Genomic DNA, 17,715 nt, shown 5'->3' with positions numbered 1-17,715 from the left:
GTAGTAAAAGCTTAAGCCCCAACCGGGAAAAGCCAAACACGTCAAGGAGGGATTTCCAGCCACAGGAGACTGGGCTGGATTCAGAAGAGACGAAGAGGGAGGGCTGCCACGAAGAACGCCAAGAAAAGGTATGAGCACAGCCTTCAGCGTGGACACACTGCGACCCAGCAGGTGCTGGTCCTACGACGCAGCAGAGGGTCGCTTTCAAGGATGCTCCTAAGGGTAGAGCGTCTCCAAGCTGCCGGGCAGCGAACACCCCCCGCAGACAAAGGCAACAGGGCAGAGGCTCACGAGGGCTCAGACCAGAGAGCAGCACACAGTGATCGCTGCTCTTTTTCCTGCCTCTACCTAGCCCCGCCGTCTTCATCGTAAAAATTGGAGAAGTTTCCATTGTGGCTCAGCGGGTTAAGAACCCAACTAGTATCTATCCATGAGGATGTGGGTTCAATCCCTGGCCGTCCTCAGCAGGTTAAGGATCAGGAGTTGCCGTGGCTGGGGTGCAGGCCAGCAGCTGTAGCTCCAATTCAACTCCCGGCCCGGGAAATTCCTTATGTCGCCGGTGCCGCCCTAAAAAGACCCTCCCCCCCAAAAAAGAGAGAGAAAAAAGTAAAACACTGATTTTTTTGTTCTTGTTGTCTTTTTAGGGCCAAACCTGTGGCATTTTGTCTTTTTAGGGCCACACCCGGCATACAGAAGTTCCCAGGCTAGGAGTCGAATCAGAGCTACAGCTGCCACAGTCACAGCAACACCAGATCCAAGCCACATCTTCAATCTACACCACAGCTCACAGCAACATGAGATCCTTAACCCACTGAGCAAGGCCAGGGATCGAATCTGCATCCTCATGGATACTAGTTGGATTCATTTCCACTGCACCACAATGGGAACTCCAAAACACTGTTTTGTTTTGTTTTGTTTTTTTTGCATTCAAGTTTGCCAGACTAATAAGAGGTGCTTACAAAATCAACTAAAAATACTCTTAAACAGATACTGATGACGGGATTATAGTTTACTCTGCTAAGTATGGCAAAGGCAACGTGACTGCCTAAGAAACTGGCCTCAACGAAGCTTTTGTGGATCTGTAGTTTGTTTTCAAATAACTTCAACAAGGAGCTCCTGCTCTGGCGCAGCAGGTAAAGGAGGAAGCACTGGCTCTGGGGAGGCACGGGGTCCATCCCCAGCCTGGCACAGTGGGTTAAGGGTCCAGCGTTGCTATAGCTGTAGCAGAGATCGCAGCTCAGGCTCGGATCTGAACCTTGGCCAGGAACTTCCACATGCCTTGGGTGTGGCCAAATAACACTTCAACAAAGTAATAATAAAGTGGAGTTTCATTGCAGCTCAGCAGTTAACAAACCTGACTGGCTTGAGGACGCAGGTTCAATCCCTGGCCTCGCTCAGTGGGTTAAGGATCCAACATTGCTGTGGCCCTAGCGTAGGCTGGCGGCTACAGGTCCGATTGGACCCCTAGCCTGGGAACCTCCATATGCCACGGGTGCGGCCCTAAAAAGAGAGACAAAAATAACGGTAATAAAGCAAAGATGGCGACATGCTGAAAACTCTAAATGATACGTGTAAGGCGTTCACTTTACCATCCCACTTTTCCGCATTATAACAAAAAGTCAAACACGAGCATTCCTTTAAAAAAAAAAAAAAAAGCGTGTTACTGGTGCAGCTGCTGTGGAAAACACTCTGGCAGTTTCTCAAAAAGTTAAAGATAGAATTACCATATGATCCACCAATTCCACTTCTGGGTGTCCACCCACCAGAACTGAAAGCAGGACCCTTAACAGCTACCTGCACCACTGTGTTCCCAGCAGCCAAAACGTGGAAATCTAACTGTCCATCAACAGACAAATGGACCAACAACATCTGTACACATCAATCGGCCTTAACAAAGAAGGAAATCCTGCTACACGGATGAACCTTGGAAAGACATTGTGCTACGTGCAAGAGGCCATGCACAAAATGATCAATAGTGTGTGAAGCCACTTACGTGGCATCTCTAGACTAGTCGGCTCCAGGGAGAGAGCATGGTGCACACAACGCAAGTGTACTCGAGGTCCCTGAGACGGACACTTAAAAGTGGTTAAAATGGGGAGTTCCCGGAGTTCCCGTTATGGCGCAGCAGAAAAGAATCCGACTAGGAACCATGAGGTTGCGGGTTCGATCCCTGAAAAGCAATCAGACTGCAACAGCCTGGTTCAATCCCTGGCCTGAACAGTGGGTTAAAGGATTCAGTGTTGGGAGTTCCCGTCGTGGCGCAGCAGTTAACGAATCCGACTAGGAGCCGTGAGGTTGCAGGTTCGATCCCTGCCCTTGCTCAGTGGGTTAACGATCCGGCGTTGCCGTGAGCCATGGTGTAGGTCGAAGACGCAGCTTGGATCCCGCGTTGCTGTGGCTCTGGCGTAGGCCAGTGGCTACAGCTCCGATTGGACCCCTAGCCTGGGAACCTCCACATGCCGCAGGAGCGGCCCAAGAAATGGCAAAAAAAAAAAAAAAAAAAGGATTCGGTGTTGCCACAACTGCAGCTCAGATTTGACCCCTGGCCTGGGCACCTCCATATGCTGCAGGTGTGGCCATATTAAAAAAAAGGGGGGGGGGGACTTTCTTCTTTTGATGAGAACTCTTGGGATCTCCTCCCCTACCAGCTTTCCTGCATGTTGTATGGCAGTGTCCGCTACAGGGGACACGCTGCACAGCTCAGCCCCTGGACCGCTTGACCTTATAATTGGAGGGCTGTACCTTTTTATTTTGTTTCTGTTTTGCCTTTTGGCTGTGCCCACAGCACATGGGCAGTCCGGGGCCCGGGACTGAACCCAGGCTACAGCAACGACCCAAGCCATGGAGTGACAACACCAGATCCTTTTTTTTTGTCTTTTGTCTTTTTAGGGCCGTGGCATATGGAGGTTCCCAGGCTAGGGGTCAAAGTGGAGCTTTAGCTGGCGGCCTACACCACAGCCACAGCAACTCAGGATCCGAGCCTTAACCCCTTAACCCACTGCACCACACAGGACTCCAGTGAGGTTTGTACCTTCCTCTCTCCCCACCCTCTGTCTCTGCTAGCTATGGGTCTCATCTCCTTTCTATGACTTTAGTGAGGGGGGGGGTGCCTTTTTTTTGCTGTTTAGGGCCACACCCTCGGCATATGGAGGTTCCCAGGCTAGGGGATCCAGAGCTGTAGCTGCCGGCCTACACGACAGCCACAGCAATGTGGGATCCGATCCGCATCTGCGGCCTACACCACAGCTCATGGCAACACCGGATCCTTAACCCACTGAGTGAGGCCAGGGATCAGACCTGCAACCTCATGGTTCCTAGTCGGATTTGTTAACCACTGCGCCATGACGGGACCTCCCCAGTTATTTGTCTTTTTCTGAGTTTCACTTACCATAATACCCTCAAGGTCCAACCATGTTACTGCAAATAGCAAGATTTCCTCATTTTTTTCGTGGCTGAATAATATTCCACTGCATATATGTAGCACATCTTCCTTATTCATTCATCTATCGATGGACACTTAGGCTGTTGCCATTCCTTGGCTATTACAAATAATACTTCAATGAACACGGGATGCATACACCTTTTTGATTTAGTGTTTTCATTTCATTTGAATAAATACCCGGAAGAGGAACTGCTGGATCACACGGCAGTCCTATTTTACTGTTCACAACAGATGCGCCAACTGACACTCCCTCCAAGAGAGCACACGGGGTCCCTTTTCTCCACATCCTCCCCCTCATTCGTTATTTGCAGACATGTTCACATTTTTTTGGCCACACTCATGTGGAAGCTTCCCGGCCAGGGATCGAACCCACACCACAGCAGTGACAATGCCAAATCCTTAACTGCTAGGCCACCAGGGAACTCCCCTTTGCCCGTTTTTTTTCTTTTCTGGCCGCCCCACAGCATACGGAGTTCCTGGACCAGGGATCAGATTCAAGCTGCAGCTGCAACCTAAGCTGCAGCTGTGGCAACACCAGATCCCAACCCACTGTGCCGGGCTGGGAATCAAACCTGTGTCCCAGCACTCCCAAGACACCACTGAACCCACTGTGCCACAGTGGGAACTCCTACTCCTTTTTTTCTAAACTGGGTTATTTGGTTTTCTGCCATTGGGTTGTCTGAGCTCTTTATGTATTTTGGTTATTAACCCTTAACAGACGCCTGGTTTACAAGTATTTTCTCCAGTTCCATTAGGTTTTCTTTTCACATAAAGAATGGTTTTCTTTTGCTAATCGTAAATTATTAACATAAACTCACCACCATCTTGAGTGAATTGAGTTTTACATTTTACATGCCAAAGAGTAATTTTTTAATTTGTTTTATTATTTACTTACCTTTTTTTTTTGTTTTTTTGGTTTTTTTGCCTTTTCTAGGGCCACTCCCACGGCATATGGAGGTTCCCAGGCTGGGGGTCTAATCGGAGCTGTAGCCACTGGCCTACGCTGGAGCCACAGCAACGTGGAATCCAAGCTGTGTCTGCGACCTACACCACAGCTCACGGCAACGCTGGATCCTTCACCCACTGAGCAAGGCCAGGGATCAAACCCGCAACCTCATGGTTCCTAGTCGGACTCGCTAGCCACTGAGCCACGACAGGAACTCCTTAATTTGTTTTATTAAAGTATAGTTGATTTACAATGTTCTGTCCATTTCTGCTATACAGCAAAGTGACCCAGTCACACATATAGATACATTCTTTTTTTCATATTATCTTCCACCATGTTCTGTCACCAAAGACTGGATATAGTTAGTTCCCTGTGCTGTGCAGCAGGACCTCATCGCCTATCCATTCTAAATGTAAAAGTTGCATCTACTAACCCCAAACTCCCTGTCCATCCCTCTCCCATCAAAGAGTAATTTTCATTACTTAACATCTGTGAAATAGGCCCATAAGAGGATGAAACCCAGAGTTCCCACTGTCGTGCACTGGAAACAATCCAACAAGTATCGGTGAGGATACAGGTTCGATCCCTGGCCTTGCTCCATGGGTTGAGGACCTGGCGTTGCCATGAGCTGTGGGGCAGGTCACAGACACAGCTCAGATCTGGCACTGCTGTGGCTGCGGTGTAGGCAGGCAGCTGCAGCTCCGAGTCAGCCCCAGCCTGGGAACCTCCACATGCAGCAGGTGTGGCCTACAAAGCAAAAAAAAAAAAAAAAAAAAAAAAAAAAGGAGGATGCACTCCACCACCACGACAGCAGGGGCCACACGAGCCTCTTCTCCCTCTGAGGCCGGGACAGCACCAGAGGACTCCATCCGCCAGGGAGTATGAACTATCACTGGTGGAGTCACAGGCCTGCCCTCCAAGTCGAACTACAAATGTGCTTACAGGAGAAACGTCATGAACTTGCTCCGAGCTGCGTGACTGTCCCTAAGCTCTGAATCGCATCAGGTGACAAGTTAGCTACAAATCAGCAGTAAAAGCTACGGCTGAGGAAATGCCGCGCCGACGGCAAACACTTGGTTCAGGATTTAGAAAGGACCCAGCAGCCAGGGAGGACGCCGGCCCCGGTTCTAACACTCAAGGGCCACCCTGTGACGGGCGGGGGAGCGGGGGTCAACACCTGGATGCCAGGCCACACAGGGAACACACACACCAACGTTACCCTGTTGGCTACAAGTCTCCCACCTCCCCACACAGCCTACAACCCACTTTCCGCCTCCCTGAGAGGTCCAGGTTTGTCATTTCCAAACAGGGTGAGGCCTGGCCCCTGTGTCTGCTGCGGAAGGCGCTTAGTCCTGGAGTCTGCAGAAGCCTCGGCAGGGGCGGAGCCTGGGGACGGCCACTTCCCTTCACTGTAACCCACAGCAAGGAGGAGCACCTTCGGCCTCACCTGCAAACACTTCAAAACCAAACGGCTCTTACTCATCGATCCTGAATTATTTTTAGGAATCCTCTTCGCTAAAAGCGCCGCCCTTAAAAGCATTCTGGACAGAGACAACAGAAAGAAGCCAGCCTCGGGGAGGGTGAGAAAAGGCCAGAGTCCCCATCACATCCCCCAGGCGGGTGGTGACCAGGGGCAGGGGGCAAACACTGTATCAGGGCCCTAACAACTGTGCAAACGAATGCTCGCCCTCAGACCAACAGTCACAGGTGAGATGCATTCCTGCCCCAGAGGCCCAGGCAGAGCTGTGGAGAGAGAGGTGCAGGAAGAGCCAACACAGAGCCACACACCACACAGCCCAACAGCCCGTTATCTCCGCGGCATCTGCGGCTGCGAGCAGGGGAGGGGCCCTGGCAGAAGCAGACGCCCAGGTCTCAGCGCTGCCCCGGGGCCCAAGTCCTGTGGCAAAGTGCGGGTCTGCTGTGACAGAGCAGCGTAAAGGCTGCCTTCTGGGGACTCGAAGCAAACCTCAAACGCTCTCGCGCGAGCTGGCACCTGGCACAGCGCTCCTGGATGACATGGTCCTTGTACAGAGGGCCGCGTGCTTCCTGCCAGGCGTCATCCCCTTCTCAGCCAAAAGCCCTGCCTCAGAATCATGATCGCTCAAGATGGACCGCTCAGGCAGACCCATCAGGCATCTGGCCACATGCGCACGAAAGGCGCAGATTTGAAACAGGGTCCCAGATAAGCCCGACTTCCCCGCAGCCACCAACCTCCACCAAGGCCACAGCTCCCCCGACAGCTCCGGCCCTTACAAGGACCCCAACTACTCTCCTGGGCCTGCAGGCCTAAGAGGTGTTCAAGCCCACCCCAGGCTCCTGGTCCTGGCCTTCAGTAGGTGCTCCGCGCACCCCAGGAGCTGCCTACCGCCACTCTGGGAAGCAAGCACCCGAGACCAGGGCGCTGGGGCTGTCAGGGCTCCCGCCGGCAGAGGACCTGTATTTATAAAAGTGGTCAGCCCTCTAAAGAGCCCACCCTCTCACTTCCGCGTACTTAGGGAAGTACCTGCTAACAAACACCACTAAGCCTCCACTTCTTGTCTGTGGAGCCCACTCCCCATTTCGAGCTTCTCTAGATCCTCTCAGGAAGGTCTCACAAGGAGAGACCCTCCCGCGCCAAGAGACACACTTCACCGCTCGTCACTTTTCTGGGACGGCGCCCCGCAAGTCACGGGGACCCAGGTCTTGCTCCCACAGCCCAGCCTCAACCCCGTCCGCACTTCTACCTGGTCAGCTGACATCCTCCCTAGCAAACGGTGTTCCCGCGCTCTCTGCACCGTCCCGACTGAGACCTTTTCACCACGACAGTCACCAAATGCAGAGGACAGTGGGGGTGCAAATGCGCCAGGGACGACGAGGACCTCTCCTGAGCAGCGGTCCAGCTGGGCCCACGCTCCCCCCGGCCCTGGTCTCCGCACCTCCCGGCGCCTGCAACGCCTTCTACCCACCAGCCGCTCTGACTCGCCTCCGGCCTGTCCAGCACGCTCAGACGTGGCCTCCCGCTCAGCAAGCCGAGCCCAGCTCCCTCATCCCAAGTCCTATACTGAGTCCAGTCCGTCTCCCTGGCTTCGCCTGCTACCACTTTCTCTCACCAGCTCCGTGTTCAAACAGGCCGAGCTGACACTCTCACCTTACAGATGGGCCTCCCAGCCTTTGTCCCAGCCTTCCCGCCGTCTGTGGCCTCACCCTGCTCTCCTCCAGAGGACACCTCCAGGGAACCTCCCACCTCCTAGACCTCCCCTGCTGCCCCCCCCCCACCCGCATCTCCCCTTCATCTGCTCCCTACAATGCAGCCCTGCACACAGTGCACAACCAGCACACATCTGGACAAAAGCTGTGTGTCCGGTCTTAGAAGCCCCTCCATAAACACGTAACTCATTCCAGGTGCAAAAAGACACTCTTCTCCCCTATACAGGGCGACGGACTTGGGAACCTGGTCAGATCAACCCACTAGACACAGCTGCTTTACAACTGTGCCAAACGGCTGAATGGCTCAAAGACAAAAAAACAAAGACTGTACTCTCCAAACTGCCGGAAAGGCTGAAACACTGTTACAGACTGGAGGAGACTAAGGAGACAGCCAGCCAGATGCAGGCGGAACCGAGAGGAGTAAGAGGCCCTTCCGGGAAACCGGTGGAACCCGAAGGAACCTGGGACTTACCTGACGAAGAGGCTGATACGAGAGGACCTGGGTAAGGATCCAAGGGACTCTGCACTGCCTCCGCAACTCTTCCGCGTATCCAAAACCATCCCAAAGTCAAAGTTTATTTAAAGCAAAACTAAAACCTGCTCAGAAGGACATTTCCACCTGCAACGGCCAGCCGAGGGCACTGAGTCTACCAGGAGCCAAGACGGTTCTGGCGAACCAAGCCAAGCACCAGGGCCGCCCGCACAATGACCTAACCAACCTCATCTGTCCTGGCAGCGTCCACGGCGTCCTGCTGCGGTCGGCGGAGCAACGCCCCAAGGAGTCCCCATCCCAGTCCCAGTCCCGGCAACCTCCGGACATCTCGGGTTACAAGGCAAAGGGGAACTCAAGTTACTGACCAGCACGTGGGGAGTATTCCAGATTATCCAGTGGGCCTAATGTAATCACGGGAGTCTCAAAAAGTGCAAGACCAAGGAGTTCCCGTCGTGGCTCAGCAATGACTGACTGGCATCCATGAGGTCTCGGGTTTGACCCCTGGCCTCGCTCACTGGGCTAAGAATACGCGTTGCTGTGAGCGGTGGTATAGCTTGAAGACACAGCTCAGACCCAGTGTTGCTGCGGCTGTGGGCGTAGGCCAGTGGCCACAGCTTCCACGCTACCCTGGCCTGGGAACCTCCGTGTGCCGGAGGCGTGGCCCTAAAAAGACCAAAGAAGGGGGGAGGGAGACCACGGCAGAAGACTGAGAAGAGGGTGCGACTTGGGAAGACGGTCGAAGAGACCTTCAAGCTGCTGGCTTTCAGGGCGGGGGAAGGGCCGCGAGACCAGCCCACAGAAGGTGGGAGAGACCAGGAAGGGGGGTCTCCCCTGGAGCCTCAGAAGCAGCCAGCCCTGCCACGCCTGGATGCAGCCCAGGAAGAACTGCGCCGGGCTCCTGACCTACAGGACCGTAAGACAAAAAATTCTCTAAGGCCACCAAATTCCTGGTCCCCTGCTACAGCGGCCACGGAACAGAGAGTGACACCACTGACAGGTGGAAACCACAAGTACCTCGCCAAATTCTGAGAACCTGCTTTCCTTCCAGCCGTCGCAACCCCCTGCGTCACCTCTCAGGCCTTCCATCTACCTCCACCGTCCCACCTTCCTTGAGCCAGAGTATCCAGAGGCTTAGGAGACCATAGGCTGAATTCTAGGACAGGGCTTTTTCTCCCCAACTTATTAAAATTTCATTGTGTCATCAGTCGTTACTTTAAAATCTTTTTAAAAGATTATTCACGGCTTCAATACAGCCTTCTTTAAAAAGTCAGTCGTCTGGAGTTCCCGTCGTGGTTCAGTGGTGAACTAATCTGACTGGGAACCATGAGGTTGCGGGTTCAACCCCTGGCCTCGATCAGTAGGTTAAGGATCCGGCGTTGCCGTGAGCTGTGGTGTAGGTCGCAGACTCAGCTCGGATTCCAAGTTGCTATGGCTCTGGCGTAGGCCAGTGGCTACAGCCCCGATTCAACCCCTAACCTGGGAACCTCCATATGCCGAGGGAGTGCCACAAGAAAATGGCAAAAAGACAAAAAAAAAAAAGTCAGTCATCTGATGAGAACCAGAGTTTAGTAGAACCAGATCTAACCAGTTCACCAAAGAAAAACAAACTTCACATATAAATCTCGTTAGGTTACACCTGCTGAAAATTACACAGGTTGTGAGTGAGAACAAGTACCGCTTTCTAAGCTTCACAGGAAAAGATAAGAGGCTCACCTTTCCCAATTATCAGGGAGAATTCTTTCCATAAGAAAATGTCCTGAGGTTTTAGCATGTTCAATATAAGCTCTAAACTAAAAAACTTCAAATTTCAGATTGGCTATTCTTTTTTTTTTTTTTTTTTTTCTGTCTTCTGTCTTTTCAGGGCCACACCCAAACCATATGGAAGTTCCTAGGCTAAGGGTCGAATCGGAGCTACAGGTGCCAGCCTACACCACAGACACAGCAACGCCAGGTCAGAGCCACATCTGCGACGTACACCACAGCTCACGACAAGGCCGGATCCTTAACCCACTGAGCGAGGCCAGGGATGGAACCCAAAACCTCATGGTTCCTAGACAGATTCGTTTCCACTGCGAGACTGGCTGCTGTTTTTTTTTTTTTGGCCATTTCTAGGGCCGCTTCCGAGGCATCTGGAGGTTCTCAGGCTAGGGGCCTAATCAGAGCTATAGCCGCCAGCCTACACCAGGGCCACAGCAACACGGGATCCGAGCAGTGTCTGCTACCTACACCACGGCTCACGGCAACGCTGGATCCTTAACCCACTGAGCAAGGCCAGGGATCGAACCCTCAACCTCATGGTTGCTAGTCGGATTCGTTAACCGCTGCGCCACGACGGAAACTCCAAGATTGGCTATTCTTAAAATAATGGAAATAGCTATGTAGTAAGCTAAAGTTAAATACATTAGGAGCAAACCACACCTCTAGCAAATAAGGAAGCGACAAAGTCTAAAAATCCTTTAAAGTCACAATCACCTTGGGACGATAGTTTCATACCCCTAAAGGATGGCTTTTCTTCTCTGTAACAATCCAAAAAGGCAGGATTTTTTACAAAGTGTACTGCACATCCTTTAATTAGCCAGGCATTTTACTAATTGAAAAAAAAAGTTAATTCCTCCATGTGTGCTAGTCTGGGGTTTTTTTTTTGTTGTTGTTGTTGTTTTATTTTTACTTCCTGCTTTACAGGATGTAAAACCACTTTTAAAAACATGCTACATACTAGCAAGGCTTAACTGCTTAAGAGTAATAATAAGATTCTTCACTGCTTTTCTCCTCTATTTCAGCTAAGTGTACACAGTACAGACATACAAAGATCTCAAGCCTACATTACCACCCAGAATTAAATGGAAGTCTTTTTTATTTTGCTGGGTATTAATGCAGTTTTTTTTTTAAATAAATTTAAAAAGAGAAAAAGAAAAAAAAAAAGGAGTTCCTGCTGTGGCACAACAGGATGGGTGGCATCTCTGCAGCCTGGGACTCAAGGTGGACCCACAGCGGGGCTAAGGGTCCCAAAGTGCTGCTGCTGAAACTGAAACTCAGATCTGACCCAAGGCCTGGGAACTTCCCTATGCCGCAGGGCAGGGCAAGGCAGCCAAAAAAGAAAAAGAGCGACACACCATTCCTGACTTTAGACAAAACCTTATGAACCAAGCACCTTCCTGCAGTGTTCTCATTACTTAAAAATGTTCATTACTCCAGGACATCTGCGCTGAGTGTAGAGACTGCCACTGGCAAGGGGGTGAAGGAAAGGAGGTGAGCTACTAATATGCTGAGAAGTCTACCGGCCATAGTTTAGATGAAAAATAATCTCTGGCACAAGCCAGCAGCTGCATCTCCCTCCAATTCAACCCCTAGCCTGGGAACCTCCATATGCCACAGGAGTGGCCTCAAAAAACAAAAAAAGAAAAAGAATCTCTCATATCACAAAGTAACTAAGCATTCACAAGTTAAATTTCAACCTTGGCCATTCTTTCTTCTTCTTTTTTTTTTTGCTTTTCAGGGCCGCACCCACGGCATATGGAAGTTCCCAGGCTGGGGATCCAATCAGAGCTACAGCTGCCAGCCACAGCCACTGAGCGAGGCTAGAGATCAAACCTACGTCCTCATGGATCCCAGCCGGATTCTTTTCTTTCGCTGCACCAGGACGGGAACTCCCCCAGGCATTCTTAAAGATTACATTTTTTACAGTTAAACTTCTAACTGGAAAGGGGGGATTTTTATTAATTTTACTTTATCTTTTTTGTTTGTTTTTCAGCTGCCCGGTTGGCATGTGAAATTTCCCAGGCCAGGGATCAAACACACCACAGCAGCAATCGGAACCACTGCAATGACAAGACCAGCTCCTTCACCCACTGCACCACACCAGGAACTCTGAATTTTATTTAATCTTGACCAAAAAAAAAAAAATTTTTTTTTGAGGTAATCAAAAATGTTTTAGGTTGAGAGAAGGACAACCTTCTTTTTTTTTTTTTTTTTGCTTTTTAGGGCCACATTTGCGGCATATGGAGGTTCCCAGGTTAGGGGTCTAATCAGAGCTGCAGCTGCTGGCCACAGCCACAGCCACAGCCACAGCCACGCAGGATCTGAGCCGCGTCTGCGACCTACACCCCAGCTCATGGCAACGCCGGATCCTTAACCCATTGAGCGAGGCCAGAGAACAAACCTGAAACCTCATGGTTCCTCGCTGGATTGTTTCCGCTGCGCCACGACGGGAACTTCAAGGATAACCTTCTTTGTTTTTTTTTTGCATGGCTGTACCCGAGGCATATGAAAGTTCCAGGACCAGGGATCCAACCCACTCCACAGCAGTGACAACAGCAGATCCTTAACCCACTGAGCCACCAAGGAAATCCAAAAATATTTTTTATCTTTTTACAGCCACAACTGCAACATATGGAGGTTCCAGGGCCAGGGGTCAAAGCTGAGCTGCACCAGGGGCCTTCGCCACAGCCAAGCCAGACCCTTAACCCACTGAGCAGAGGCCAGGGATAGAACCTGCATCCTCCCCGAGTCTACCTCGGGTCTTTAACCAGCTAAGCCACAACAGGAACTCCAAGACCAACACGCTTATGTCGTGAAGAGATGCCACACTGGATGCTTTCCAAGTTGAAAAAGAGGGCCCACAGATTTTTCAGGGTAACAAATAATTCACTGCACAAGTGCCAAGGGCAGGGCTGGAAACATGGGCCTTGCCCTCAGCCGGCCAGCAAGGACACTGTAACTCAGACAGCAGCTCCCCGCAACAGGCACCTCGATCCTGGGCGGGGGTGGGGAGTGGAGGGGGCATCACAGAGGCCTTGGCCCCGCAACAGGAGTTTCAGTGCTTTCAGCCCTCGAAAAATCTAAGCTGTATTAGTAGGACAGAGTGAAAACCCACTTAACTCTTTATTCACAGAACCAGAGTTAGAACTGTGGTTCCTTATGATTTCTTTAAATGTTTTCAACAACAACCAATTCCGCTTACTCCTCAGCACCTAAAAAGTTAAAACCACACATATCCTCTGTTATCTAAGCCGAGAACTCAAGTCTCCATCACCCAAGTTATACCCTCAATTAGTCTTCTCGGCAACAATCTTTTGCTAAGTACAAAACAGGTTCACTTTTTTTTAATTTTATTTACTTTTTTTTGGCCAGACCCACAGCATGCAGCTCCCAGGGCCAGGGGTCAAACCTGAGCGATAGCAGTAACAATGCCAGATCACTAACCCACTGAGCCACCACAAAACTCCTAAAAATTTTAGAAAACATAAACATAAGTGGGAAAAAATACCATTTGGTATATTTCCCTCCAAAGAGATTCTTTTTTTTCCTCATTAAAATGCCAAGACAGGGCTGGGGTGAAGGAAGACTTAGGGGCCACCTCCATTCTGGAGTTTTTTGTTGGTTTGCTTGTCTTTCTTAGGGCCACCCCCGTAGCATATGGAGGGTCCCAGGCTAGGGGTCCAGCCAGAGTTGCAGCTGCCGGCCACATGGGCTCCAAGCAGCATCTGCGACCTGCACCACAGCTCACACCAATACCAGATCCTTAACCCACTGAGCAAAGCCAGGGATTGAACCTGCGTCCTCCTGGATGCTAGTCAGATTTGTTTCCACTGCGCCATGACGGTACTCCCAAAAGTGAATTTAAAAAGAAGTTTAAATATGGAGAGGGAGGGACAAGAGTTAGGAAAAGCACAGAGAAATGCTAACAAAAACATATTTAAGTACGCAGCTGAGGCTGACTCTGGTTTAAAAGATAGTAAGAATAAGATCCATCAAACAAAAAAAAGAACCACTTTGGAATAGAAAGACCTCTCTCAGAACTAACAGAGTAGTGGCTAAAGTGGTCCATTTCCTAAGCCTGTTTAAAAAGGCTTTCCAGACGGATGATCTCCAACAGCCCGAGTTCCAGGCACTGGGGACTGACGGACATCGTCCTTCCCTGGGCTTTAGGATAAAAGTGGAAAAGGTGAGTTGCACAGAAATTCCACTTGAAATTCAAATTAAGAGAACACATACTGAAAACATTTCAAGACAGTAACTTTGAGTTATCTGAGTTCATTCAATTTTGTATAAAGTTTATCAAACGGGCCCACAGAGCACTGGCTGACCACAAGAATAAAGCAACAGAGCGTGAAGACAGACGAGCAGGGCGTCACCATCTCACCGATTCCCGAGCAAATACCTTGCTATTAAAGGAAGCTCATCCGTTACACTTACATGTGAGAGAGGAAGGGACTTCCAAGGGGTAATGGACAGATCAAAACACTTATTTTGGCAATAAATGCAGACTATGCTCCGAACCAGCATTTACTGACACTCTGTAATTTTGTTATTTAATTGATGATGGGCTCATTGCCATCATGTGCAAAATAAATCTCTCATATTTGATGAAACATAACCTTACTACGTCAAATGTGCTTAAAAACCCAAGGCACCCAAAGCTTCCTGAAAAATATTCCCAAATACAAATAGCACAGTTTCTTAACGCTATTTGTAGAAAGTTCTACTTGTCACTGTATCAACACTGTAATTAGAGCTAACATGACAGCCACTAGTCACAAGCAGCCCATCTGGTTTGGAGAGATGAAAGGCCTGCTGGTGCAGTGTGATTATCACCGCTGGTCCAGAGGGTCCTGAGAAAAACATCCAAAACTGGCAACACAAAGGTACAACTTCAAATGAGGAATTTAAAACTATGTAACACCTTTAAAAAAATTTTTTTCTGGTCAGTTTTGTTATGTATACTTTCCCACAATACAAAAAAAATTAGAAGAAAACCTTTCAAAGTTTCAAATTTAGGTCAAATTTGACACTATCTTTGGGGCAGCTTTTTAACTAACTCAAGAGGCATGCACGAAGAACACAGGAAAATGTCTCAGCAACTCGGTCTTTTGTTTCCTCATTAGAGCCAGCCCATCAAAGGAGAGCCTGCTCCAGAGCGTGACACCACAGAGAGCAGACGACAGCTGAAGGGAGGGCGGGGGACCAGGGGTCACTATCTAAGTTGAGCAAGATGTGTGCCCTTTTTCTTCTCTAACCACGGTTTCAAAGTGATTGCCGAGCACTTTTGCAATCATCCTCCAAAAGCACAAACAGAACTCCAGGTCTTCCAGGACAGCACCATTCAGTAAGGGAGACCACGATCCCAAAGGCATGCAGAGCACGGTCCCAGGGTCTCTGATTTAGAAGTATCCAAGTTATGCCATTGACTGGGTTTGCAGGAAGCAAAAATAGTAACTGTTTCAAGGGCACTTTTTCCACAAGCAGTATCATCTTACATCTTTTAGCTGAGCGCACTTCATCACCCCCAAAAGGATCAAAATAGTCTAAGTTTTACAACAACAACTGTGCACACATTCACTCCTCACTGGAAAAGGAATGTTAAGGACGTCCATCAAATCACTTGGGAAACCCTCTCACCCTGTGAGGAAGCCTGAAAGTCGACCTCTCTACCGAAAAATGGGCAAAGCCACCCTGCTCCTGCAAACAAACATAAAATTTCTTAAAACCTCTAGAAACAATGAAACCATGCTGCATCTAAACTGTTAGACAGAAAATGCTTTTGAAAGCACAGGGTCCTCTTAGGCCAGCTTAATCTTCCAAAGCTGCTTCCAAAACTTTGGAAGCTGGACTACAAAACTAGCTTTCAAAACCCCAACGAAAGCAGAAAACCTTGATGGGGCACCAAGAAAAGAGCAGACCTCAAAAACATTAAGACTCCCCCCAAAACGGCAGAGATAAAAGATTTAACAACACAATCCCTCTTTAAGAGGGAATTGAATCCATGTGGCAGAGCCAACCTTACATATACATACATACACACACACATATACACACACACACATACACACACACACACACACACACACACACACACACACACAGCTACCGCCCTGCCAGGGGATGATGAAATGAGGAACGGAAATTAACATTTCAGGCAACGTCTCACATTGTTCCTTGAGGCCAAGGGCTGCTGTTGCAGCCGCCGCCGCTTCCCTCCCCCCCCCCCCGCCCCCCAGTCCCGCCTACCCTCCCCCCGAAACACCCCCGCGCCGCTGCCCCGCATTCCTGCCCCTCCGCGGGCCCACGCGCCTCCTGCGGCCCTAAAGCCCCCTCTCCCTCCAGGGCCCCGGCTCGCCCGCCCCCTCCGGCTCAGAGCCCAAAGCCGCCTGCTCCCATTTCAAAACAGCGATAATAATAGGGACGCTGGGAATAACAACTACGGCCCGCACCGCGAAGGCGCCCCTCCCGCGGGTCAGAGGTCTGCGCCCCGCTCCCAGGTGCCCGGGGCCCCCTGCAGCCCCCCTGTCGGCCCCTCGAGGCGACCCGGCCGCCCCGCCAAGGCCCCCTCGGAGCCCACCCTCTGCTCCTCCCGGCTGCCTAAGGACCCCCAGGTCCCCGGGCCCACCCGGAGCGCCCCGTCGGCCTCTCGAGCTCCCCGGACTCACCCCAAGCCCACCCTCTGCCTCTGAAGGTTGTCCTGGGACCACCGTAGGCCCCCCCAGGTCCCCGGGCTCGCCCGGAGCCCCCAGTCAGGTCTCCGGGCCCCCCCGACCCACCCGCAGCCCCCCAGGCCCCCAAGGCCAGCCTGGAGCCCCCCGGCGGCCCCAGGCTCCCAAGCCCGCCCGAAGTCAGCCGTCGGCCGTTTCGACTGCCCCCCAGGCCTTCAGGCCCGCCCGGAGCCCCATCGGCCCGTCAGGGCTGCCTGGGACCCCAGACCCGCCGAGCCTGCAGCGCAGCTCCGCCCGGCGCGGGAGGCCTGCAGGCCGCGAAGCCGCCCCGCGCTCGTCCCGACCCCCGCGCGATCTCGGCTCTCACCGGTTCAGGCTCCGGCTCCGGCCCGCGGCTCAGGGGCGGCGCGCGGGCGAGGCCATGCAGCCCCGGCCCGTCCCCGGCCCGCGGCCCGAGCAGGAAGGCAGCGCGGGCTCCGAGCTCTGGCGCGGCGGCGAGGCGGCGGAGGCGAGTCCGCCCTCGGGCGGCGCCGTGGCGGTTGGGCGCTCACTGAGGGGGCGTCGGGCCGCGCGCTCGGCGACGCCTCCCCGCCTGGGGCCCTCGCTCCATCGCGCTCCGGCTCGGGCGGCCTCTGGCTCCGGGACCCGGCGGCGGCTGCGACGGCGCAGGCCGCATGAGACGCTGCCGCCCATTGGCCCGCCGTATCCGCCACCGCCATTGGCCCGCCGCAGTCGGGCTCAGGGCTGCGCACGTCACGGCGTCGGGGAGGAAGTGCGCGCGGGGCCAAGGGAGACGGCAAGATTGACAGCTTCTGGGACAGGCCGGGGCGGGACCAGAAGGAAGTCCCGGGACGGATTGGACAAGGTCGTACGACCAGGCGCACGGGACGCCGGGAGCAAGCAGCTTGAATTGGCTACCTGCATCGCGGAGGGGCGGGCCTTTGGTTCTCCGACGTGACGATTGGCCTTTCCAAGTGCCGGAAGCGGCAAGGGGAGCCGTCCAAAGTGGGTCTGGCGCGGAAGGCGCTGCAAGACAAGAACCGCGGTATCCACTAGGCGGTCAGCGGGGATTGGCCTGTAGTGCTCTGTCTGCTCACAGCAACTCGGTCTTGCTCTGGCTGCACCTGCTGCTAGACTAAGGGTGTTCCGCCGCCGGCCGCAGACCGAGTCACCTCTCAGACCTCTTTTTTTTTGTCTTTTTTTTGACGTTTCTAAGGCC

At 52.0% G+C, this 17,715-nt stretch overlaps 1 protein-coding gene across 6 annotated transcripts in view; it reads right to left on the bottom strand.

Annotated features, from left to right (window-relative positions):
* Positions 1-17,167, bottom strand: part of ANKRD11 (ankyrin repeat domain containing 11) — a 155,566-nt gene extending 138,399 nt beyond the window's left edge. For 5 of the 6 annotated variants that reach the window (XM_047789094.1, XM_047789095.1, XM_047789090.1 and 2 more), the window contains exon 1: positions 16,864-17,166. The gene's annotated coding sequence lies outside the window, so the exon portion shown is untranslated. Of the gene's footprint in view, positions 1-16,863 lie in introns of all 6 variants that reach the window. The other variant, XM_047789093.1, reaches the window with a different exon arrangement.
* Between the last annotated feature and the right edge of the window lie 548 nt (positions 17,168-17,715).

This window comes from Phacochoerus africanus, chromosome 8 (genome assembly GCF_016906955.1).
Source record: "Phacochoerus africanus isolate WHEZ1 chromosome 8, ROS_Pafr_v1, whole genome shotgun sequence".
NCBI classification, from domain to species: Eukaryota; Metazoa; Chordata; class Mammalia; order Artiodactyla; family Suidae; genus Phacochoerus; species Phacochoerus africanus.
The sequence above is the reverse complement of the archived record's forward strand: the minus strand, read 5'-3'. Positions and strand labels throughout refer to the sequence as shown.